Source organism: Sciurus vulgaris, assembly GCF_902686455.1.
Source record: "Sciurus vulgaris genome assembly, chromosome: 1".
Taxonomy (NCBI): domain Eukaryota; kingdom Metazoa; phylum Chordata; class Mammalia; order Rodentia; family Sciuridae; genus Sciurus; species Sciurus vulgaris.
The window spans coordinates 6,315,182-6,338,737 of NC_136461.1; the positions used below are offsets into that span (position 1 = coordinate 6,315,182).

The 23,556-nt window shown below is 58.2% G+C and overlaps 1 protein-coding gene across 6 annotated transcripts in view; it reads left to right on the forward strand.

Moving 5' to 3' along the window:
* The window catches only part of SPSB1 (splA/ryanodine receptor domain and SOCS box containing 1), a 61,001-nt gene that overhangs the window by 15,525 nt on the left and 21,920 nt on the right, over window positions 1-23,556 (forward strand). The window contains exon 1 of one of the 6 annotated variants that reach the window (XM_079144725.1): window positions 2,057-3,918. The exons of 3 other annotated variants lie outside the window; for them this stretch is intronic. The gene's annotated coding sequence lies outside the window, so the exon portion shown is untranslated. Of the gene's footprint in view, window positions 1-2,056; window positions 3,919-13,044; window positions 13,172-19,062; window positions 19,284-23,556 lie in introns of those variants that run through there. 2 more of the 6 variants (XM_079144726.1, XM_079144724.1) reach the window with 2 other exon arrangements.

Here is a 23,556-nt window from a genome sequence, read left to right on the forward strand (position 1 = left end):
TGTGTATTTTTATGATGGAAAATTTCAAACACAGACAAGAGCAGAGACTGGTATCTTGAATCCCAGGCCCTGATCACTCAGCATCAAGGATTGCTGCTCAGTCCCTTGACCCTCTACTATGGATGGAGCATCCTTCTTTCTGGAAAAATCCATCAGGCTTAGGAATAACATTGAAGTCCTAGAAAAGATCAGATGGGGCTCATGGGCTTTGGGGGCAAAACGGAGCTTCCCCCAAATGCCTACCCATTTGGTCCTGGGTTTCCTGCAGAGCCTCAGGCCACCATGTTGGAGTGGGGAAGATTGGCTATTTGAACCAGAGCGGTCCTATGTTATTTTAGGAGGGTCTATATAAGATTTGAATTTGGGGGAAGCAGTCTGAACTGCTGAGGGTAAGTTTGGAGACCCCTCCAGAGGCCATCTGTGTGTGGCCTTCTCCCACCTCCTCCCTGCCCCCACCGTCTCTCAGAAACACTTGCCATGAACTGGTAGGGATTGAAAAGAAATCCAGGATACCAAGGCCAAGCAGGCAGCACCAGGTGTTTCTTCAAGTTGCTGGGTGTCAGGTGTGAAATGTGTCTTTACCCACTGGGTTCCAGGCATTTAGGGGTGTGGCCTCTATTTTCTTCCTGGAATGATGGGTTTGGAGCATCCCTGGGGAACGTGAACTCTTTCTGTGGTCTGCACCCTGTGTCAGCCCAAGTCAGATGAACTAGCAGTGTTTGGACAAAGTGAAAAGCGGGCTGGTTTTCTGCCTTCCTTCGGCCAGCCTGCAGATCTTGAGATCCAGGGACTCTTGAGAGGAAGGAGTGTGTGTCCTGGGACAGTCGTCCCTTCCTCCTTGGCCCTGTCTTTCTCTCTGGGCTTCTTACAAGACAAAACCTGGAGCGCCTGACCTCACTCGATATTATAGGCAGTGCAGCGCTGTCTCTTCCGGCATCAGAGTGTACACAGTGGGAGCGGATGCAGGAGTCATGTACAGTCTTACCGAGGTGTAATTCACATGCCACGCGGTCACCTGCTATACGTGTCCACGTCGAGGATTTTTTGGACACGGGCACAGCCATGCAGCCCCCTGAGCCCTGCCTTGGATTTATTTCTTCTCGTGACTGCAGCATGCCCTACAGGTGGGGACAGGAGTGGCGGGGGGACAGTTCTCCCAAGTTCTGTAAGTGCCGGGAGCAATTCAGGAGGCACCATTATGGTGTGTTGGACAAGCAGCTCGCGAACTGAATTTCGGAGTGATTGGCTGACGAAAGTGGTGTGGTTTTGGATAGCACCTGGGGAAAGCTGCCCCGGTGCACTGTGGTCCCGTGTGGAGGCCACGGAGGTCAGGCACCCGGGGCAGCGTGTACCAGTTGTCCAAAGCCAGGCCCAAGGCTCCATGTGTCCGTGGTGGGCCACCTGTCCTCTGGGCTTCGGGAACAAGGCCGGTTTGCTCGGTGTGCACGGAATGCTTGTACATGCTGTGACTCTGCTAGGCCCTCGGCCTCGTTAGCTTATGTCCTGCTGCCAAGAACCCTGTCAAGCAGGGACTCTGGGGTCCATTTTACAGATGGGAAAAGTGAAACAAAAAATGTCAAATGTGTTGTCTGAGGTCACACAGTCAAGAAGTCAAGCTGGACACAGATGCGGGCAGTCTGTGCTTCCAACTTGTTCACATAGCCCCGGAGCTGAAAAGGGTTCAGGATCTGGGCTGGGGAGGGGCAAAAGGCAGAGGCCACTGCAGTGCTGGGCAGCCTTAAGTCCTGGATGGGGTGTGCCTTCCCAGTGGAGGGAAGCCTTAGCCATAAGTAGAGGGTGCTGGCCAGTGTCCAGGCATGGGCCCCAGGGTGCATTGAGGAGCGTCCAGCTCACCCACCGCTGTGCCTTGGGGACTGGCCCTCAGCAGGTGCTCGTGCTGGTTGAATGAATGAAGAAGGGGGTCATTGGAGAGGTGGGAAAACTGGAGAGCCTGTCTTGCACTGTCCCCCTCAGGAGGGACCACGGCAACGGGAACGTGCCCCTCCGGTGTCCACCAGACATTTCAGCATCTCTGCTGGGCTGTGAATGGATGCAGCCGTGTCCCAGCGAGCCCTTCCATCCCCTCCCAAATACTCAAACCAGCTGGCTGACTGGGAAGTCTGGGGTCCCGGAAGCCACCCCAGAACCTCCCTGCTGGGTGCCACTCACCCGCACATCCACTCTCCTGCAAGCCAAGGGCGCGAGCCAAGGCGCGGTCAGTGCTCCCTCGCCAGGAGAGGGGATGGCCAGGGCACGCAGCGGCAGCTCCTGGGACACATGCCTCCGCTCTTTGTCTAGGAAATCCTATACAGAATTTCAGAAAGCGGCAGCTTCACCGGGGGCCCCTCCAGCAGCTTGGGTGAGGGTCCTCTCACGTTGTCTTGGTTTCCTCCAAGGAGAATCAGCCTTTAGCCTAAGACTTTAATTACCTTCCCGAGGGACACTTCCTGCGGATATTTCTAGTAGCAAGTGGCTGAGGCCGTGCTCCTAGATAAAATTAGGGTTTTAAACTGGGTCACAAACTGCATGCTTCAGGGGGCCAGGAAGGAAGACTGTAGTGCAGTGGATGGGGACCGTGGCAAAGCAGGACCTGCATGTCCTCCTGGGGGTGGCCCCGTGGAGTAGAGCCTGCTGATGCCATAGTGTCCTTTCTCTCTCTCTAAGAGACACTCAGAATCCAGACTTCTAAATGTTGGCAGATAATTCAGTGAGTTTTTAATTTACCAGCCACAACACTGCACTCTTTAACGTAAAATGTCCATGGGATGAATCTGCTCTCAGGAGCAGTCGAGGTGAGCACAGCGAGGCTGAGAGGCCCTGCAGGGTCACACAGCTTGGGCCCAGGGAGGCTGGGACTCCAGCTGTTCCTGCTGGCGGCTCAGTTGCCACTGCTCACCTCACCCAACTGTGTGGGGGGTAAACACAGGGCTGGGGACCAACACAGCAGACCCCACTGTGACAAGAGACCTACTCTGGCTCTGAGGGACACAGCCCTAAGATGGCCCCATCTGCCCATCTCAGCTGCCCTACCCACGGGCACCTAATCAGGAACCATCCTGTGGATCATCTTGCCTCTTACAGCTCAGCTCCCCAGCCCTCAGCCAGTGGGGTCTGTCACCCCCAGTTTACAGGTGAGGGGCTCAACACCTCAGAGGGGTGGATTTGAATGTGGAGTCCGGAGCGGGCGTCCAGCCTCTGGAGGAGGCTCCTCTGCACCCTCCATCTGCAGCAGTGAACAGGCCCTCAGTGCAGGGCTGCGTTTGAGTTCTGACCCACCGCCAGGCCGTCACCTGCCGTCTGAAGTGCACTGTGAGTGGGCCGGCGGGGAGGCGGGGGCCTCCTGGCCTCTCCTGGGTGGGGGCTCAGGAGCAAGGCAGCCCCACCTTCACGAGCGCTCTGCTCACAAGGTTGCTGACTAATTCTCTTTGCAAACGGCTCAGTTTCACATGCTCGCGTTTCCAGTAACTACGTGGGTGGATTTGTTTCGTTTAAGGGGAAAATAAAACAAAACAAAACATGGAGGGGTTTTCTTTCCCAAGAAGAGGACTCGCTAATTATGGGTTTAGCGCGTGCGGCTCCGGGCACCCTGGTGCAGTTCTGCAGCCAGCGGGGCCTCTTGGCAGACGGGCTCTGAGGGAGAAATCGCTTAGTCACTTACGAGCAGGACCAGGTGCTGGAGGTCAGGGAGGTGGAGGGGCTGTGGAGGCTCGGTGGCCCTGTCCTGACCAGGGAACCGTAGTGGCCCAGTGATCTTTCCGGTCAGCCTTGCTCTGGTCAGGCAGGGGACAGTGAGCCAGGTGAAGAGGAAGGTGCCAGGTGAGAGAGCTGGCCTCACCCATCTGAGGCTCATAGGCACTCCAGGGACCTGACCTGGCAAGGAAATGATGCCCAGGCACGTTGGGTTCTGCTGGAGAAGAGGTGAGCGCCCCAGAGGCAGGGTGGGGAGAGAGTGTGTGTGTGTGTGTGTGTGTGTGTGTGTGTGTATGCGCGCGCGCGCGTGCTTGCACACTCGTGCATGTACTCGTGAGCTGACACAGCCTCCTCCAGCTGACAGCACACTGGTTGGGCCCGGGAACTAGCCAAGCAGAGCAGACTTTGTCCTTGTCATTGGGCAGATCAGTTGCTGGGTAGTGAGGGCACAGGGCTGGGGCTTGGCTGATGGGCAGGGGAGGGGGTGAGCAGGGCCCTCCCACAGGTATGGGAGGAGTCTGGTGTCCTGGAGCCCGCTGCTGTCCCAGCCTCAGATGCAGCCAGCCTGTTCGCGACACCTCGGGCAGCATGGCCCTCTGTAGCAGGGCGGCTTCTTCTCTGGAGGAGTCTGTTCGGGAGGCCGTGCTTGGTCTGGGTGTGGGGGCTGAAGCAGTTCCAAGCCTGGCTGGGAGTCCGAGGGAGGTGGCTGTAGCCCTGTGCTGGTTCTTCCTGCCTCTGGGACCAGGGTGTGCTCTTCACCTCTCGGAGCCCATTTCCCCCAGGGAGTGGGGGTGTGAGTGCCTACGGAGAGAAGGAGGTGGCGCAGGTGGGCTCCTGGTCATCCCTCCGGGTACTGAGATCCGGGCCCCAAGTATGCTGTAGGATTTATGTTCCTCAGTCCTGGCCTTTGAGGGTTTGCTTCCCCTGCTCCCTGGAAGGGAAGAGGGCTGGTCACAGATTACTTCCAAATGCAGTGACCCTGGGAAAGGGCAGCACACTGAAGAGAAGCCCAGAGAGCGCTGTGGGGTCAGGTTTACTCAGGAGGGCTCTGGAGGGTTCCGTGGGGTCAGGTTTACTCAGGAGGGTTCTGGAGGGTTGCATGGGGTCAGGTTTACTCAGGAGGGTTCTGGAAGGTTCCGTGGGGTCAGGTTTCCTCTGGCGTTTCTAGGAAGTTGGGGTTTACTTAGCAGTGGCCCTGGGAAGGCTTTCTGGAGATGGTGACGCTGATGCTGGGCTTGAGGTGTGAGGATTGCAGAGGACCCGGGAAGGGAAGACGGGGAGAGCCCTGTCATGGGTGGAAGGCGGTGTGAATGAAAACCGCCTACAGCTCTGCTAGGTCCCGGAGTTAACAGCTGATGCTTAATCAATGTCATTATCAAAATCAGCGTGGCTCCAGGCTTTCAGTTTAGGTTTCTGAGAGGAGGGTTCCTGGAGGGAGGACGGGGGTGGGAGGAGGGATTTCCAGGCCACCAGGTAGGAAAAGACAGTTCAGAGTCGTCCGCAGCTGATTGATGGGGCGAGAGAACTGATTTTTTTCCTGAGCGCCTACAGATGGTGGTTGCTTGGGTGGGAACCTTCTGTTCTCCTTTGCCTTCTAGCTATTCCACATGTTTGTTAAGGGGCCTGGTGTGCAGAGGAGGCAGGGTTAGCTGTGGGCTGTGGCAGCCAGGTGGGGACAGGAAGCAGCTGCGCTCATTCCTCCTTTCCAGGCAGTTTGGGGATGCGGATTGTTCTGGGATGGTGCGGCTTGAGGAGCGATGGTGCTTCCTGTGGCCCAGGGAGAGTGGGGCTGTGGGTCAGGGAGGACAGCAGGCAGGGCTGGAGGTGGCAAGGACACCCGGAGGCCATGAGGCACTGGGTCTCCAGCCAGGGAAGCAGCTGGAGGCAGAGGGCGAGCGGACCTCCCCACGGGCCCATCTCTGCTCACGCCGGGCTCCTGCCTTGGCCTCTCTGCCTTTCTTCCCTGGTCTTCTGGCCCTGCCTGAGGTGGGACAGGCCCTGGCGGGGAAGGGAACAGCATCCTGCCTGGTGGCCAGACCACAGGCAGGAAGCTGCCTCTGACCTTCCCTGTCCTCGGCCATCCAGCCCCAGACTTCCCTGGAGGGCCACAACTGGGCCCTGGCCCTGAGCTGGCCACCTGCCTGGGCCCCAGGTCAGAGGCAGCTCCCTTTCCTGCTCAAGAGAGTGGAGAGCACTGAACTTTCAAGCCAACTGGGTCAGACACAGGCAGACAAGGTACAGGGCCAGAGTCCCCTACAAGGGACTCCTGGTGTCTCCACCCCAACTACATTTTCTTTGCCTCCTTCTTGAATTTGCATGCCAGAAACTTCCTCCTACAAATATGTATGGACACCCCGTGAGTGCTGGGCATTGTTCTAGGCAGGGAGTTGCAGCCCCGAGAAGATAGACCTGAGGGCAATAATCAGCCATCTTGGCCCTGGGGTCAGGATAGCCCTCAGCATGTCCATGTCCACCTGCACTGCCTCCTCTTCCACCCCAGCTGGAGGACGTTAACCTTCAGGACTTTACCTCCTCTCACCTCCCTCCCCTGCCCTACCTAAGGCAGGTGCAGATGCGGGATTCATGTGCCAGTGGGGGGCTCTGGAGGGCCTGGGGAGCCCCTTTTCTCTTGGTGTCCCCAGTACACTGGGGATGGGGGGGTGTTTATGCACAATGTGCCCAGTGTGTCTCATTTATTCCTTGCTACAGGCAGGAGGCACCCATCCACCCACCCCTTTCCATTTTGGAAGTCTTTCCAGCTAAGAGCAGAGGAGCCATATTTACTCCCAAGTAGCTGAGGGAGTTGGGTCTGGTCTGTACCCTCAGTGCTGGCCTGCAGGCTTGGTAGGAATCCCAGAGGTAGCAGGAAGCTATCCCCAGGCAGCAACCTTATCTGATCACTGTTGGATTCCTGATGCCCACCTTGCCTGGTGGCCCAGTGCTCAGTAGGAATTTTGAATGAATGGGTGAGTGGATGAACGAGCTGCCGACCTCTTCACCAAGGGGAAAGTTGGCATCTTTGACCCAACCAGCTCATGTTTCATGGGCTGTTAACTCTCTCTCTTGGGACTCCATCCACCTGGTTCTGTAGCCCCTGTGCCTAGGACAGTGCCTGGTCTGCAGTGGGGGTTGGATCCATTGACTTGGAATGAAAGACTAATTGGCTGGTCATTTTCTAGCTCTTTGTTATGTCACCGATGTTTCTGAGGCCACATCCTCCCAGGGCTGAGTTTAGAGGGGTGGAGTTTCAGTGAGCTCTGTTCATGACAGGAAGGACTGAACCCCCTGTGTTCTAGGGGAAGACCCTTCCTTCCCCTCCCTTTGAAATCGGCATCTTGCTTCTCTGCCGCATTCACAGCTCTGAATTCCTGAGTCCCTGACTCCTGCCCTCCAGGCCAAGGCAAGCGGAGTGACCCTGCCCGGGATTTCGGTGAAAGAGGCAGCGTGGTAATTACAGGTGCTGGAAATAGACCTACTTCCTTTCCACCCCCTCCTCCTGCCCCCTCGGAAAAAGGAAACAAAACAAAAGGAAGATTCCTCCGAAAACACTAAGCTGAAAAAAGCTCCTGGGCCTCCTGGTTTAGCCTGTGGCCTCCGCGGGCCTTCGTTCAACATTTGCGGTCCTGGGGCTCAGTTTGATTTCTGGGCTCGTGGTCCAGGGAGGGCGAAGCAGGAACTCTTTACCAGGCAAGAGTGTGTGGTGGAATCCCAAAGCCGGTGGAGATGGGCCAGGGAGGGTCATGCTGAGGGGTTTGGGCCAGGCTCGGAGAAGCCAGGACCTCTGCTGCTTCCACTGTGACTGAAGATGGGCACACTGCTTTGCAGGGTCAGGCAGCCAGCACACAGGTGGCAGGTGGCATGCGGGGCCTCCCTTGGCCACTCTGATGGTCAGCAGCCAGCAGGAGCCCCTGTCGGAGGGAAGCGCTGTTAGGTCACCAGACAGCCCCGGCCCCGCCCGCCCTTCCTGATGCGCTTCCCAGCCCCACTTCCCTTCCTTGTCTCACCCTGTCAGACGTCTGGGCTCTCAGGGAGGTTCCTGAATGGGCCTTGGAAGTAGGTCACTCCCTTCCCGTGCCGCCAGCACTGACCCAGATGTGACCTTCCCTGTGGTGAGGGTGTCTGGCTGTCACTCTTTGATGCTGGCCGTGGACGGGCCAGTCGGCCACCTCTTCCCTGGTCTGGCCTCCGCGGACCTCTCTGCCTCCACCGCCCACCGGCTGTGCTTTCTATCCCCCCCGCCCCGCTGCCGGGTTGGAAGGGGAACTCCATCCTCGGGACCTTCGGTGGGAGTATTCCACCTTTTCTGCTCTCACAAAGAGCCAAGAGCCCCGGTGGCTGCAAGTGTCCGATGAAACAGAAGAGTTCCTGCCAGGCCGCTGCTGGGGGCGCTGGGGGCTTGATGTGGTCCCTCTCAGGCCCCCAACCCCTTTTCTTTCTGGAGAATCCCTAGGGTTTTTCCATTTCTTCCCCAATTATTCTTGAAGCCCTTGCTCAGGACCTGTAGGCAGAGATCTCAGTGGATCTTGGGAGAGGCTGGCCCTGGAGCCCAGGCCAAGGCTGACCCTGAAGGTCAGAAGCTGATGGTGGGCCATCCTGTCCCTTGCCTGGACCTGGAGCCCTGTCTATGAGAAGTGTCTTAAATGGGGCATCTTGGAACCCTGATGTGGAAGAAGCAGAGAAGGAAGGGCACCAGCCCTTCTCTCTCCAAGGAGATGGTCTCTCTCTTACACGTGGCTGTTCTTGTGTCTTCGGCACCAAGAGTGAAGTGGGGCAGATTCTGGGGAAATGGCCTTTGCAGATCCCAAGGCCTCTGAGCCGCTGCCGCTGCTGGGTTTCCCAGGCCAGGAGGATTAAGTTTCTGTCACCTTTGCCACCAGCGGCAGGGGCTGCGCTCAGAACGTCCCTCTTCCTCCCGGCGGGCCGTGGGAAGTTCAGGGGGTCTTTTCTGTAAAAAGCAAAACCAGGGTACAGACCCCAAAGAGGGTCTTACTTGCTGACAGATGCATCCCTGATCCCCTTGGGGACTGGAGGCAGAGCTGTGCCGCTCCTCCCCAGGCACCCCGGGGGCCCCGTCCTGGTCACAGTTCTTAGGGTTTCTGGGCCGTCTCTCCTTTTCTAGGTTTTTGCCCCATATCTTTGTGTGCCAGTGTCTGAACCCACAAATCAGGTGGACAGTCACACGTCGCACTCTTCTCAGCCAGCAGGTTGGGACTTGGTCCTTGTCAGCTCGTGTCCACTGCGGCATGGGCCAGCACACAGGAGGACACACACCGTCTGTGGTGTCAATGCGCGGCGCTCCTGTTAGCTGTTGGGGTCGTCCCCTGTGTGGCCCTGCCCTGTGGGGGGCTCTGCTGTGGTCTTGCCCAGCACTCAGTAGGCCCTCCATGAGCTTCTGATGGGGAACAGGGAGGCGTCCGGTGCCTGGCTGAACGTCCTTGCTGTCTTCGATGGTACCTCTTGGTGGCCAGCTGCAGAAGGCATGGCAGGGCTGGGGGTCCTGGCCTCTGCCCACTGAGGAGGCCAGCCAGATGGGGACGAAGCAGGAGTCAAGACAAAAGCCTGTTGTGTCCTCAGAGAAAGCCCAAACCTGGGTTTCCCTGATGCGGAGACGCTGGTGCCCGGCCCGTCTTGTTCCATAAAGGGAACTCTGTGTGTGGCTCCTGGCGGGAGGCGGTGGCTGGCCAGCGTCCCCTGGCGCCCCATCGCTCTGGGAAAGGTGTGACGGCCTCCGAGCCACAACTCACTGCGGCCATGACTCTCGTGAGTTCTTAGAGCTGATGCTGGGCCAGACGGTGGCACAGGAACACGTCTGCTCCCTGTGCTGTGGGGCCGGCTTGGTCGGATCCGGACCAGACACATTCTTAGAAAACCGAGTGGGTGGAGGCAGGGGTGCGCTCTGTGGGCTGGTGGCGGGAGGTGCCCCAGGAGCGGGCAGTGCTGGCGGGCAGTCCCATCTGGAAGCACAGGGCCCTGCTGGCCGCTGTCCCCTGAGGGAAGGCTGGTGTGGTGCTGGATGTGGGGTCCCCTTGCTTCTGTGGAGCACGGGGGTGTGGGACAGGAAGGGCTGCTCAGTCTTCAACAGGCATTTCTGCAGCACTTACTATGTGGCAGGCACTGTTCCAGGTCCTGAGACACGTGGTGTAGGAGATGAAGTCCCTGCCCTCCTGGAACACCTGCTGTCGTAGGGGACCAGGTGTTCAAGCTAGTGACCCAATGAGCATCGCTGTCGAGGCCTGGAGGAGCAGGGAGTGGGGATGTGGCAAGGTTCTGGGTGGACTGAAGTTGGGGCCAACCTTGCTTCCAGATAGGCTTTGAGTTCTGCCCCATAACTTGCACATGGTGTGACCTCAACCGGGAGGCAGGTTGATGTGACCTCAACTGGGAGGCAGCTTGCTCCATCCAGACATTATTTGGCACCTTCTTTGTGTCAGGTTCAGGCCAGGTGCCAGAGCACCCTGGTCTCTGCCTTCAAGGAGGTAAAAACCAGCAGCCTCCACAGGCCCCTGGTTGGACAGAACTGACCAAGGCCAGGGGCTTATTGCTTAGCACATATTTGAGGAATAGAAGAATGAGCAAAGAGGACACACAGGTACTGAAAGGACACAGGGAAGGGCATCTAGATGAGACTAGGGAGGGAGCAGGAGACTTCCTAGTGGGAACCTCAGCCCAGTAGCAAAGGCTCTGTGGGACAAAGCCTGATAAGGAAGCAAGAACACTCCAAGTGGAAGAAATAGCATGCGGGGGAAAAGTTGTCTTAAAAAGGGTTTGCTAGTTGGTTAGGACTTTCCCAACCGCAAGGCTAGACAATCCAATCCAAACAGGCATAAGCAAAAAGAGACTGGATCGTTTAACTGTAAATTGCTTAAAAAGTCAGGGGGTTTCAGGCACAGTTGGATCCAGGGTCTCAGATCTGGTATCAGCATTTAGGTATCTCTAAGCATCTATTTTCCTTTTTGGTCCCTTTCTCAGAAGGTCATTTAAGCAGAAGCCCTGAGGTGACCTCAATTGGTTCTGTATCTGTTGCTTCATGGGCTCATCATACTCTGCTACGGGAGACTGAAGTCATGTCCCATCCAGGGGTAGAGTAAGCCCTTCTCTGAGAGTTGGAGAGAACTTAGGCTCATCACCAGAATGACACAGCCAGGTGCTGAGCAAAGGAATTTTGTAGCCTGCCTCCCGCCCTCTCCTGCGAGGCCGCTGCTTGCATTTGGTGGCTCACGAACCTCTCGTTAGCTTGCCCCCGCACCCGTCCAGCCCTTCCGGGCCGGCTCGCTCATTCCCTCATTTTAGCCGCTGGCCAGGGCTCCTGGCGGGTGAGCAGGACTCGTTTCTAAAAGCAGCCAGTTGCCCGCCGACGCCGCCTGCTCACTTGGGTGGTCCTCCTTCCTGGGCTGGCAGGGCCCCCAGCACTTGAATTCCTTCTCCATGAAAACTGGAGGGAAGAGGCCGCTGGGTGCCCCCAGCTCTCCTGGCCCCTCCCCAGGAGGGGAGAGGAGGCCCGTCCTGCCGCCCAGAGGGACAGCCCTGCGTCTGACCTGGGGGTTCTCGTTCTGTCGGGAGTGTCATCTGTGGCTAGGGGCAGAGGAGGGGCCCTGCCCAGGGCCTGGTCCAAGGAGTCCGGGGCCCATGAGCTCACACCCCTGGCCAGGTTCCTGCATCTCCTCCATTCGGTCCGTCCCCAGGAGGGTGGGCGGGCCAGCTGCTGGCATCGAGAGGCTCCTGGTGAATGTTCCCCCTGGGGCAGGGCCTGTGCTTCTCTGCTCCTGGTGCTCATGGGACGACTTTTCCTGTAGTGAAGAGCACTCCGATGGGACTGTTGGGGACAGTCTGAGTCTAGTCACACCACCACCCTGAGGGCCATTCATGTTGCTTTCCTAAGCCTCAGTCTCCCTGTGCCATGGAGGCTAACCACACTTCACCCAGGGGACCCTCCTGAAGGGCCCAGAGAAGGGTCGGGTGGTGTCTGAGCAGTCACCTCGAGTACCCTTGAACAAGGATGGAGATATGACCTTAGAGGACATAGGTGACAGTTTGCCCTGGATGTCCCCAGTGGCTATCTGCATGTGGCCGAGTGCCCCTCTGGTGAGCGGGCACAGGAACCAGGACAGGGGGCAGGTCTGAAGACACTGAGAAGCTGGGGAGCCCCAGATCCTGCTGCAGCTGCTGTGCCCACTCTCCAGAAGGATCCGCTGGGGCAGAGGGTCCTGGCTCAGCCGCCCCTGGAGATGAACAGCCTGGTCCTCAGCCAGGCAGAGCATAAGCCCAGCCGCTCCGAGGGGCTTTCCTCAGGCCTGTAGTTTAGTCTGCACTGGTTTAATGTGAAGGACGTTGCCTCTGAGTCAAAACATAGAAATCCCCCTGGATGCTCCCTGATGCTTGCTGGGGGGGCTGTCGCCCTCTGGGTGTGTGTGGCCGGGGGCGGGGGCTCATCCTCCCTGTTCCACAGCCCTGGCCCGGCTCTGCCAGTCCAGGAGGCATCTGGGTCCTAAGACTGCTGCCTCCTGGGGCTGTGCTCAGGGCTGGGTGCCAGGATAGCCCCTTTGTAGAAGAGAGCTCGGTTGTGTCTTAGGGAAGGGACAGGTATGACCCCGTGTGCGTGTGCAGTGCATCCCAGGGCACTGGGATCCCCCAGCCACGCACGGGCCTGCAGGGGCTGCGTGCAGGATGCCCCCCGGGGGTGCGGGAAGAAATGATAGCTGGACTTTTCCTCCCCTCCTGTGTAATTTCTGGGTTTGGGCGTGTGTCTTGCAGGATGCTTCTAGTCTGTTACCATTGTTATTGCGAATGTGTGAATGTCAGCATGCCTAAGTCGACATCTTTTGGGGGAAGCGTGCTCCAGTCAGGGGCAAGACTGGAAAAGGACGGTGGACTCCGCTGCTATTGAGATGTGGTTTGTGAAGCACAGACTGTCTCTGAGGGTCCTGGGATGGCTGGAGGCAGCAGGCTCCTGGCTCTTCAGGTGCAGCTTGTCTTCCTGCAGGAACCTGAGCCTGGGAGGAGTGGCCATTTTCTAAGAACTCAGTCAAGTGTCAGCAAACTGACCAGAGAGACCAGAGAGTAAATATATAGGTTTACAGACCAGACAGTAAATATATAGGTTTCGTGGGCCTTTTGGTGTCTGTCGAAACCACTCGACTCTGCTGCTGTAGTGTGAAAGCAGCCCAGACAGTATGTGAACAAAGGGCCTGTGTACCAATAAAACTTTATTTACAAAAATGGACGGTGGGCTGGATTTGACCCAGGGGCTGTAATTTGCCCAGCCCTGGTCTAGGTTAGGAAGATGGGCCTAATGAGGGTCAGACCAGCCTGTTTCACACCCGTATCAGCCTCTGAGTCTGGATTCGTCAATAGGGTGCTCCAGGCAGACCTGCACTTGGAGAGGCCGTGCACAGTGTGGACGCAGAGAGGTGGCGAGAGGTGGTTGGAGAGTCAGTCCCACCACACCACAGAACCCTCTCCGCTGCTGCACCTCCAGAGCCAGGTGAAGGTGGCTGTGGTGGAGGGCAGGGTACAGAATCCGGGGAGGAGCAGGAACCACTTGCCATAGAATCTCAAAACAGTGGAGCCAAAAGAGCTCCTCAAAACCAGCATCCCGCAGACCTGGTGAGGAGATGTGCTTTGGAAAGGATGCCCCCTTCTCTTCAGGTCTGGGACTGCTGGAGTTCAGTAGAACCTGTGAGTTCCTGCGTGTGGGACTTCTCAGAATCTTTAAGATGCTGCTGGGGGGTGGCTGGGGTACAACGCCTGCCTGGCGTGTGTGAAGCCCTGGTTCCGTCCCCAGCACCAAGGCGGGCGGGGAAATCCTGCTGGGCTGTGGCTCTCCAGGAAGGGATAAAATATCTCCCTGAACTCAGAAGTGATTTTCAGGTGCTTAAGAATCTGGAAACCAAGAGCTGAGCTCCCTGGACCCTCAGTTTCCAAGACAGGGAACCTAAGGCCCGGAGAGGCAGGGGTCTCTTCCAGGGCACACAGGAAGCTGGTGACAGCGTTGGCAGGGGCAGCGAGTACCCACTCAGCTGCCTCCCTCCTGGCAGGGGAGCTGGCAGACTCCTAGGCATTGAGTCTGGCCCCAGAGGTGGCCTTGTCCTGGGCGTGCCCTGGCACCTTTGACCTGCAGCTCGTCCGACCTCAGGGCTTCTCCACCTGCTAAACAACTTTAACCCCCTCCCTTCAGCCCTAGCAACCACCATTCTCTGTCTGTCTGTCTGTCTGTCTGAACTTGGCCACTCTGGAACCTCACAGGAGTTCAACGGTGCAGGATGTGTCCTTTGTGACCATGTTTGGGATTGCATTGAAGGATGGTCCCCATGCCCCGATTAGCTCCGCCATCCTCTCTCCCAAGCCTGGGCGTGTGGATCTCCGGGGTGCCATTCATCTATGAAAAAGGCTCACCTTTCATTTCCCACCCCGCTTTCCCCGCAGGACGCCTGGGGAGGTGTCTCTGGCTCATGGTGAGGCCCTGTTTATCTTTTTCATCGCTGGGTCATGGTTCGTGGTGCAGATGGGCAGAGCTGGCCACCTGCTGGCAGTGGTGAGCCACTTGAAAAATGGCGGGAAAAGTCAGCACCTTTGCAGCCAGCCCCCTCCTCCAGGGTGCCTCTGTGCTGCGGTGCTTGCCAGCGCGAGGGTGGTCGCTTCACCAGTACCCCCGCAGGAAGACGTGAGCTCAGTATGGATGCTGCAGGGATCTGGGGGTGCAAAGTGGTGTCTCGTTATTGCTTTAATTTTGTGTTCCTCTGTCTGCTTGGGAGACTGAGTGTCTTTTTGCACAAGCGTATGTGCTGTTTGCATTGACTTTTTCTCTGAATTGACGGTTCACATCCTCCAGCCATGTTGACGGTTGTTCATTGAGAAGCTTTAGGAAGCTCGGTGGGCGGCGAGGTGGGGGCAGAGAGGGAGACTGATCTGAAGACTCCTGCCAGAGCCTTGGGAGTGGTAAGGACTCGGCAGGCAGAGTGAGGACAGGTTTGCGTGGGATGAAGAACTCCCAACGCTGGGTGCTCGTGAGAGAAGCCAAGCAGAGGAGGGACCCAGGGAGCCGTGGGCTTGGATCTGGGTGACCAGGAGGTTGAGGACGTAGGCTGGCAGGCACGAAGGGGCTGAGAGGGAGCCCATTTGAGTCACCACAAGAGCGATGCCGTTTGGGGGACACAGCACACTGGAGAAGAGGTGCTCCCTGGAGGCCTGAGGGCAGAGAGCCACTGGAAGGATAAGCAGGCCTGTGCACGAGGGGCAGGCAGAGAACCAGCAGAAGAGCTGGGCAGAGCCGCAGAGAGGGAGGAGTGTGCTGTCACAGCCTAGGAGCACTTTGTGCCAAGGACATGGGCAGTATTTTCAGATGCGGTTGAGAAGTACAGAAGATGCCTCTTAGGGCCGTTCAATTTATTGATTAAGAGTTTACGACCTTGGAAGAGCACTTGCCCTTGGGTCTGGGCTGACTCAGCTTGCTGGGTGGGGACAGAGCCCACACAAAGGGCAGGTGGCAGCAGGAGAGCACGTGGAATGGGGTGGTCCTGGTGCCCCCTGCCCTGGCCTGACTCTGTGCCTCACACTTGATTTTAATGCTCTACACCAGCAAATGCTGACTGAGCCTCTGTCCTTGTGGGCACTAGCCATACCCAGGTGTCCCAGAACTGGCCTCACCGGTTCCTGGTCACAGGAAAAAAGGGCCAGAAATGCAGAAATCACCTTTCTCAGTGAGAGACCCTTGGTTCATCCCAGTGTTTGTCCCCAGAGGAGCCCAAGGGAGACCTGAGTCACTTCCAGGCCAGTGGCCTGTCCCAACTTCTTAGTCATTTGAGGCTTAGCCCTTCTGCAGTCCATCTGCTTTTTCAGGTCCACTTCCGTTTCTGGCCGGTTTGGCCTCCTTGTCAGTTTGGTGAAGTCGCCCTGCCTTGCATGGCCTCGGGCGGTGTGGACTGACCCAGACACAACCTGGCCTAGCGGCAGGCAGCCTGTCTTATTCCAGCTGAAAGAAAAGAAGGTTACAGAATGGCCCGAGGAGGCTTAGCCAAATGGCAACCTCCGTCCGTCTCTGCTAGGCTGCTTGTGTTCTCCAGTATGGCTGCTGGAAGATCAGCTCAGTGCATGACAGTCTCAGTGGCTGCTGGGTCTCAAGAAGCAGAGGGGGCGAGGCCAGGCATGAGGGCCCAGTTTCTCAGCAGCTTATCCCAGTAGCATCTAGACTGAGCACTCCTCCTTCATTACTGGATTTTTTTCTGTGTCTTGGGTTTTTCTCTTTCATTTCCATGTAAAATGAAGAATTTTTATTGTGGCACACAGACATAACATAAAATTTACCATTGTAACCATTTTAAGAACTGGCTCAGTGGCACTAAGCACATGCACACTTGCCTCCATCCATCTGCAGAACTTTCCATCTTCCCCGGTGGAAGCTCTGTCTCCATTAAAGGCTCACTCCCCATTCCTCTCCCCCAGGTGTCTGGTCTGCGAACCTGACGGCTCCGGCCTGGCGTAGGTGGACTCACGCAGGGTCCGTCTTTCTCTGACTGACTTATTTCACTTCACACGTGGGCTCCGGCTTACATGAGCAAGTGTCGGAATTTCCTTTTAGGTCTGAATGACATCCCACTGTGTGTGGACGCCCTGCTTTGTTTATCTGTCCATTCCTTTGTGGACACCTGGGTGGCTTCCTCCTTTGGACTTTTGTGAGGACCGATGCTGTGATTGTGGACGCACCCGTGTCTGTCCAGGATCCTGCTTTCCATTCTTTTGGGTGTCTACCCAAAAGCAGACGTGCTGGATCATCTGATGGTCCTTCTATTTTGAGAGTTTTGAGAAACCGCCTTCCTGTCTTCCACGGCTGTACCATTTCACAGAGCAAATCATTCTGATTGGCTGATCATTAAGGCATCCTTGTGCTGTAGGGCAGCTGGAAGATGGTATTTCATGTTAAGATTTGACCACCAGAACGTCCCGGGAACAGCTGTAGTGACGACTACCCCTAATGATGCAGCAATACATGCCAGGCATCAATACTCAGGAGCACCCCCACATGCAGCCGACGAGCATCGGCATTACTGCAGGACCTACTGTGTGCTGGGAGCTGTTGAGTGGACTCCTTGTACATGTTCATTGCCTTCTTGGATTCTCGCAATTTCCCAGGGTGGGTGTTTATCTCTGCAGGTGAAAAATGAGCAGTGCTTTCCCATGCTGTTGCTTCAAAATGTCATTGCTTGGGTCGTTAACCCACTTTGAATTTTCTGTGTACTTAAAAGATATTTTCTGATTCTTCCTGATTCTTCCCCTGAAGCGAGAGAGAAGGAGAGGAAAGGGGGAGGGAGGAAAGGAAGGAGGGGCCGGATCATCAGCCTGTGTGTTCTGATGGCATTTAAGGGAAGCGTTTGGGGCCCTCCTCCCACTTCCGTCTCCTGGCAGTCTCTGCAGGTCCCCCACTTTGGGACATCAAGAGGGCATCGGTTGCTGTGTGTGGAACCACTTCTGGTGGCTGCAGTTTGTCAGGTGGTGACACTGTGCCCATTCCTTGGGAAGAGGAGGACATTCTTTCTCCATTTATAGATCTTTCTGGTTCGTCTGGAAGCCCAGCGGGTGGGTGACCCAGTGGAGGAAACTTTCTGATGTGCTGTCTCCCTGCCGGTCCCCCTCAGGGGCTGCTCCCCAGCGCCCCAGTCCCGACTGCCCAGCTGCTTCTGGCTCCAGACCATGTTTCAAGCTCTCTCTTATTCTATTGCCCTAAATATTCCTGACATTCTGGAAACTTCTCCATAGACTTGGGAGTGGGGTGCAAAATGAAAGGGGCAGGGGGTTTTTATGGTGGTTTCTGCCTAGTTGTCTTAGAAACCTGCCATTTAAATTCCCAGCATGTCAGTGTCAGGATCCGGGACTCCACCCCACTATTAACTCTGGTGGCTCGGCCTTCCCCTCCCATGACCGGCAGGGCCCTGGGGGGAGTGGCCCTTGAGCCCCTCTAAGACATCCAGGACTGGGCTGAGGCTGGGGGACTGAGAAGTTGGCTCCTGACACTTCAGCGAGGTCGGGCCTCTACTTCCAAAGAAACTGATTTGTTTTCAAAAGTTGGGGGATTGCTCTGGCGCAGACCCCGTACGCGGCAGGCACGTCACCTGCCAGCTGCCAGCCTGCCTGCTGTTCGGCGAGGCCGTTAACTTGTTGTAACTCTAAGACCTCCCTGGTCTGGGGCCAGAATTCCTCCTGGGGCATGAGAGAGCTGGGCAGAGCTGGGCGGGGGACAGGCACACCGGCCGGGCCTCAAACTCCAGTCCTGCTGGCTCCCCTCCTCTGCACTATGAGGGCCTCGCCCCGCCATGCCCGGGCAGGATCCCCAGCCTACAGCCATTCTGGGGACATTCAGCCCCAGCCTTGCCCTCCTGATGGGAACTCTGCCACCTGGGGCCTTGAGCTGTAGTGGGGAGCCTCTCCTCTCCTGCCTCCCATTCATTCCACCTCCTTCCTGCCCTCCCTCCTCTGAGCAGGTCCTTGAAGCCTGAGGCCAGCATGGCTGCAGCAAGGAGTGGAAGCAGGGGGCCCAAGGGCCTGCAGGGGAACTGGAAGACACCGAGGGCCTGGGGGAAGGGGCAGATACCTCTCCCTGCATATGCCACTTGGTCCCCACCCATAGCCTGGGGCAGACCTGAAAACACAGGGTGGGGTCCAACGTAGAGTGGGGGTCCCCCAGCTCTTTCCCTACCCACTCTACTCACGATGCCCCCAGGGTCTACTTATGGGGACCTTAGGTCTGGCTGTGGGGTCCTCTTCGTGGGCAAGGCCCTGACCCAGAAGAGGAGGGGCCTGATCCTCTAGGGGCCCCAGGTGTGCTGGGACGGAAGATGACTGGGGGCCAGTGCCCAGGCTGTGCCCGAGGCCCTGTGAGAACAGCCCTTGAGGGGCCCTGGCATGGTCCTGACCACCATCCTGCCAGCCCCTTGCTGGTGCGTCCTGTTGTCTGAGGACCAGCTGCTTAGGGACAGACAACTGGTGGTCATTGCTGTCGGGAGGGCTGCAAAGGGGGCTTCGGGAAGAGTGCCCTCCCTGAGTGCCCTGGGCTGGGGTCTTCAGCGACCCCCTTTACAGGGCTCGTGTGGGCGTTACCTCTGCACCTGCCAGGCAGGGTGGTGGGTTGCCTGGCTGGGGCTGCAGTTCTGCACTCGCCAGCCTCTGGGGGCTCCGGCCTTGCTTCCCCTACTTTCCTGAACAGGGTGGGAGGCCTCTGGGCTTTGGGGTGTTGGCAGTACCGGAAGGGAAGGAGCGGCAGACTGGCCTCCTTTGGGCCCGCAGCCCCACTCGGATCGTCCCCAGCAGCGTCCCCAGCCGCGTGCGGGCCTGCAGTGTTTGTTTTGCCTTCTGTGTTGGGCCGGTGGTTACCAAGGGCCGCTTCCCCTTGGTGACGGCGCAGCTCGCCTGGGCCAGGGCTGGTCCAGCCCAGGCTCGGCAGGCTGAGGGACCCTGCAGGCGGCCTCGGTGGGGAGGACACCTGATCCTGGGCGCCGGCTGCTGCCTTCACCCCCTCAGGCTCCCCAGCAGTGAGGACCCACGGACGGCTCCTGGCTCCGTCCCCAGGCACTTGCCTGGAACGTTTCAGAACTCCAGATCCTCTGGTAGGTGCCCGGGGAGAGCGTGAGGCCACTCGCTGCCCAGCTGCGCGTGGGCGGGTCTCCGTGGGCTTGTGGACTTCAGCCAGGACTTGGGGCTGTGAGTGACCACCAGCTGAGGTTCCAGCAGGACCTGGGGCCCTGAGGAAATCCGGGGATGGGGGTGGGGAAGGAGAAATGCTCTGAGGCAGGGCCTCGGAGGCCAAGCAGGGGAGGCTCTCTGGAGGAGGGGGCCTGGCTGATGCAGACCGAGAGGGCTCCAGCTGAGGGGCTGCTCTCAGGGACTGCAGGCTGGCCTGGCTGGCTGGTGCCCAAGAGGGCTTGTCGGAGCACAGAGGGTGGGCAGAGGGGAGCCCTTGACAGCCGTGAGTGCCGGGGGTGCCTCAGAACAGTGTGACCACAACCTGTCTTCCCAGAGCCCCAGTGAACACGGGCTTCCAGAAGGACTGGGCAAGGGAGGCCAGGGCTGGCCCATGTGCCCCACCTCCGTCCCCCTCAGTGGGTCTAGTGGGAGGATAGAGGACCCTGCCTGCCTCTCGTCACGCAGATCAGCCTCTTGGCTTGGCTCGTTCAAGTCTGTGGTGTTTCAGGACCAGCCTCCTGCAGGGCGCCAAGCCCTCCATTGGCCTCTTCTTGCTGTGAGTGGCTTCCAGGCCTCCTGTTTGCAGAGGACCCACACTGAGAGCCCGGGCCACCTGGGGGCTGTGCAGCAGTGGGGTGGAGCCGAAGCTCTGCCCTCCGACAAGTGGGCCAGCGGGCTGCCCCGGGTGAGCCAGGCGCTGGTGCTCGCCCTGGAGGACTGTGAGCGACCGCTCTGCATGCGAGACCTCCATCCTCCTGCTTTCCAGCTGGGGGCCGGGAGAGGGGCTGTCAATCAGCAGAGGTGGGTTGGGGACTTGCACACAGCTCCCTGCCTCCAGCCCAGCTGTGGATCCTGCTGGACCTTCGGTGTCCCACCAGCGCGTGCCAGGCAGGGCCAGCGTCGGTAGGGGAGCGTGGTCCTGGCAGCTTGTTTTGCTGGCAGGTCCTGCTGCCTCAGCAGAAAAGAGGCGCGTTTGATATGGGAACGGAAACTCGGGACAGCGTTCGAAAGAGTGCGTTCACAGGAGCGGCTCTGGTCCTGCTCCAGCCGTGGACACCCACACCTGGGGGGAGGCTGCAGCTCGTGGGGCTGGGGAGGGGTCCCTGTGCCTGGTCTGTGGCCTGAGCCTCTGCGCTGTGATGTGGCGGGTACCCCGTGTCCCCAGGGCAGGGACATGTCTGTGGAGGTAACATGCCACCCCCTCTAATTTTGTGGAAAGTCTCCCTGGCAGAGGGAATGCCCATCTAAGGCGGCCAGCCTCGGGTCACGGCTGCTCTGCCATGAGGCGGGCGCAGGGATGCACAGCTGTAGGCCTCTTGTGTACCTGGGCGGGACCAGGGTCTGGGCTTGCTTGTGTTCCCAAAGCTGGGCTGACTGCTGGGACAAGCGGCTCCTTCAAACTTGCTTCTCCTTCCCTTGGCCAGTGGCCGTCCTCGGTGAGTCTGTGAAGTGGATACTGGGCCAGTTTCCCTTTTTCCCACTTCCCCTTTTTTCCTTCTGTGTTCCCAAGACGTGGTAAATGGAACAGACTCTCCCTCGATCCAGGCTGCTTTCCTGAGGAATCCTCCTGACACTGAGGCCCCAGCCACCTGGCCTCTGAGAGCAGAGACGTGGGGATCACATCCCTGTCCCTTCCCAGGACGCTGCAGACCCACCATCCCCATGGCCACCCTCTTCCTAGGGAGCACAGTTGCCAGGGGAGGCTCCGTGGGAGAGTCTGGCAGAGGCAGAAGCCACTGCCAGCTGCAGACAGTTCCAGCCTCAGCAGATCCTGAGGCTTCCTGCAGAGGGCCTCTTAATGTGTGGGACATGGCAAGGGGTGGCCCCGGAGCTAAGTGACAGCACCTCAGGGCAGCTGCTCTTTGCAGAGATGGCTGAGTCTGGAGCAGGGAGGGGGTCCAGGATTGCACAGCTGCGTGTCCCCATGGGGGACACCCAGAAACCTCACCTCAGGAAACCCCTCCCGCCTTCCCTCTCTTCTCACCACTAATCGTGCACCGTCAGCGCTGCCGGCCTCAGTGCTGAGCCTTCCGCCGATCTTCACCCTTAAAGCAGCCAGGGAGCCATCGCCCGCGCCTGGGGGGAGGAGGGCCCTGAGGCCCGGTGAGGAGGCTGGCCCAGCTCCAGGCCGCAGACCCTGGTGAAGGAGTCGCCCCAATTCTCCGCTTCAGGTCCAAGGGCTCTTGGAGAGAGGCAGAGGGATTACCAGAAAGGATCCCAGGGGATGGCCTGGGGACATTGTGGCCCACCCACATTCTGCAGATTCAGAGACTGGTGTGTACCCGGTGTGCACCCGGTGTGCACCCGGTGTGTACCCGGTGTGTACCCGGTGTGTACCTGGTGTGTACCTGGTGTGTACCCGGTGTGTACCTGGTGTGTACCTCGTTGATGTGACTTAAAGGTATCGACCAAACTCGCGAGAGGCCCATGTGAAAACCTGGGGCACTTTGAATCAGGTGTGCTGAAGACTCAGTCCCTGCCAAAGGTGGCAAGTGCAGAACGAGGTCTCGGGGACACTGACAAGTGGCTATAATGACAGGTGCCTCAAGTCTTGCAACCCGATGTCTCAGCTGTACCCATAGGGTAGCCTAGTAAGAGCTGGTGTCCCTGGGCTCACGGGTGAGGCTACCATCTCCCTGAGCCACTGTCCCGCTGGGCCCTTTACCAGGCCTCGCTCACGAACTCCTCGATGAAGCACTTTGCTCAGGCAGGTGGTGAAGCAAGTGGGTGAGCACTTACTGGGTTACGTCCTGGATCCTGCTTTGTCTGCCAGCCCCTAGGCCAAGCTGCCTCAGTGCTGGTCTCCCTGCCTCCGCCCTGGCTGCCAAAAACCTGTTCTCAAGATAGAGGGATCCTGTCACAACAATGTCAGACTGTGGCCTCTGGCCACGGACGCTGAAAAAACACCTGCTTTCTCAACACACTGAATATAAAATCCAAAGCCCATACTGTTGCTTACAAGGCCCCTACCCTCTGCCTGTCTCCCACCCTGTCCCCTCCATGGCCCCCCTCCTTTTGCTCCAGCCACATGGCTTTGCTGATGTTCTCCCAGTGTGCTAAACATGCCTCTGCCTCAGGCCCTTTGCACGTCCTGCCCCGCTGCTCTTCTGGGGGAATTCAGCCCTTAGCACCAGGATGCATTCTGAGAAATGCATCATTGGGCAGTATAGTCATGATGGGGACATCATAGAGAGTACTGACCCAGTCCTAGATGAGGCAGGGCAGGCAGGCCACGTGACCTCTCAATGCAGTCAGGAGACTCAGTGAACCCCAGAAGTGTGAGCTGCCTCTGGCAGAACCTGGCACACCCCTTTACAGAAAACTCTGTTATATTAGCAAAAGGAGCACCCTCTGCAGCAGCAGTAAACAGTGTGGTAAATACAGCAGCAGGCTGCAGTCGGTCGTTACCCTTATCGAGCCCGGGTGCTGTGCGTGGTCACACGAGCCTGCTTGGTGGCAGCAGCATTGCTGTGTACGCTACGGTCCCCTTCGCACGTGCGGTCCCCCGTTGCCTAGCTGCCCCTCTCTGTTCCTCCCTCTGGGCCTCTGCCGGTGAGCCACGTGTCAGGGGAGCGTCCCCTCCCACCCTCCCGGCCACTTGCTGTCTCTCCACAGGTTCGTTTTTCCCTGACACCTTTCACTGGCCCTGAACTCACCGTTCATTCATTCAGCCCTTGCTTTTTGGGCACCTGCCATTCCAGGAACGGGGCGACCCAGTGAGCACACAGCGGGAAAACCCTTCCCCTGAAGCTTGTGTTAATGGTTCACATGATTGTGTTATCTGCCCCCAGTGCTATGTATATAGTAGGTGTCCAATTGATGCTTTTGGCATGAATGCCACCCTGGGACACCCCTTTTGGACGGGGGTATTTCCGTGTTCGTCAGCTCCACCTTGGTGGGTCATCTCTCAGGCAGAGAGTCTTGTCTGCTGTGTCTCTCTGGCCATGTGGGGAAGCCTGTCCGCCTCTCCTGACACAGACCCCATGTAGCCTCCATGTGTGAGCCGCCCACATGTTGAGGGGCACAGAGACTAAGGAGCACGGGAGCCCACGCTGGCCCGTCTGGCGGGGTGGCCCAGGAGGGGACTTGCGCACAGGCCCGAGCGAGGTCCCTGGCCAGCCTTCCGCCTTACCGTGAGCTAGCCGCCCTGAAGGGGTGTTGGGAAAGGCGACACCTGGCGTGAGGTGCGCCAGGCAC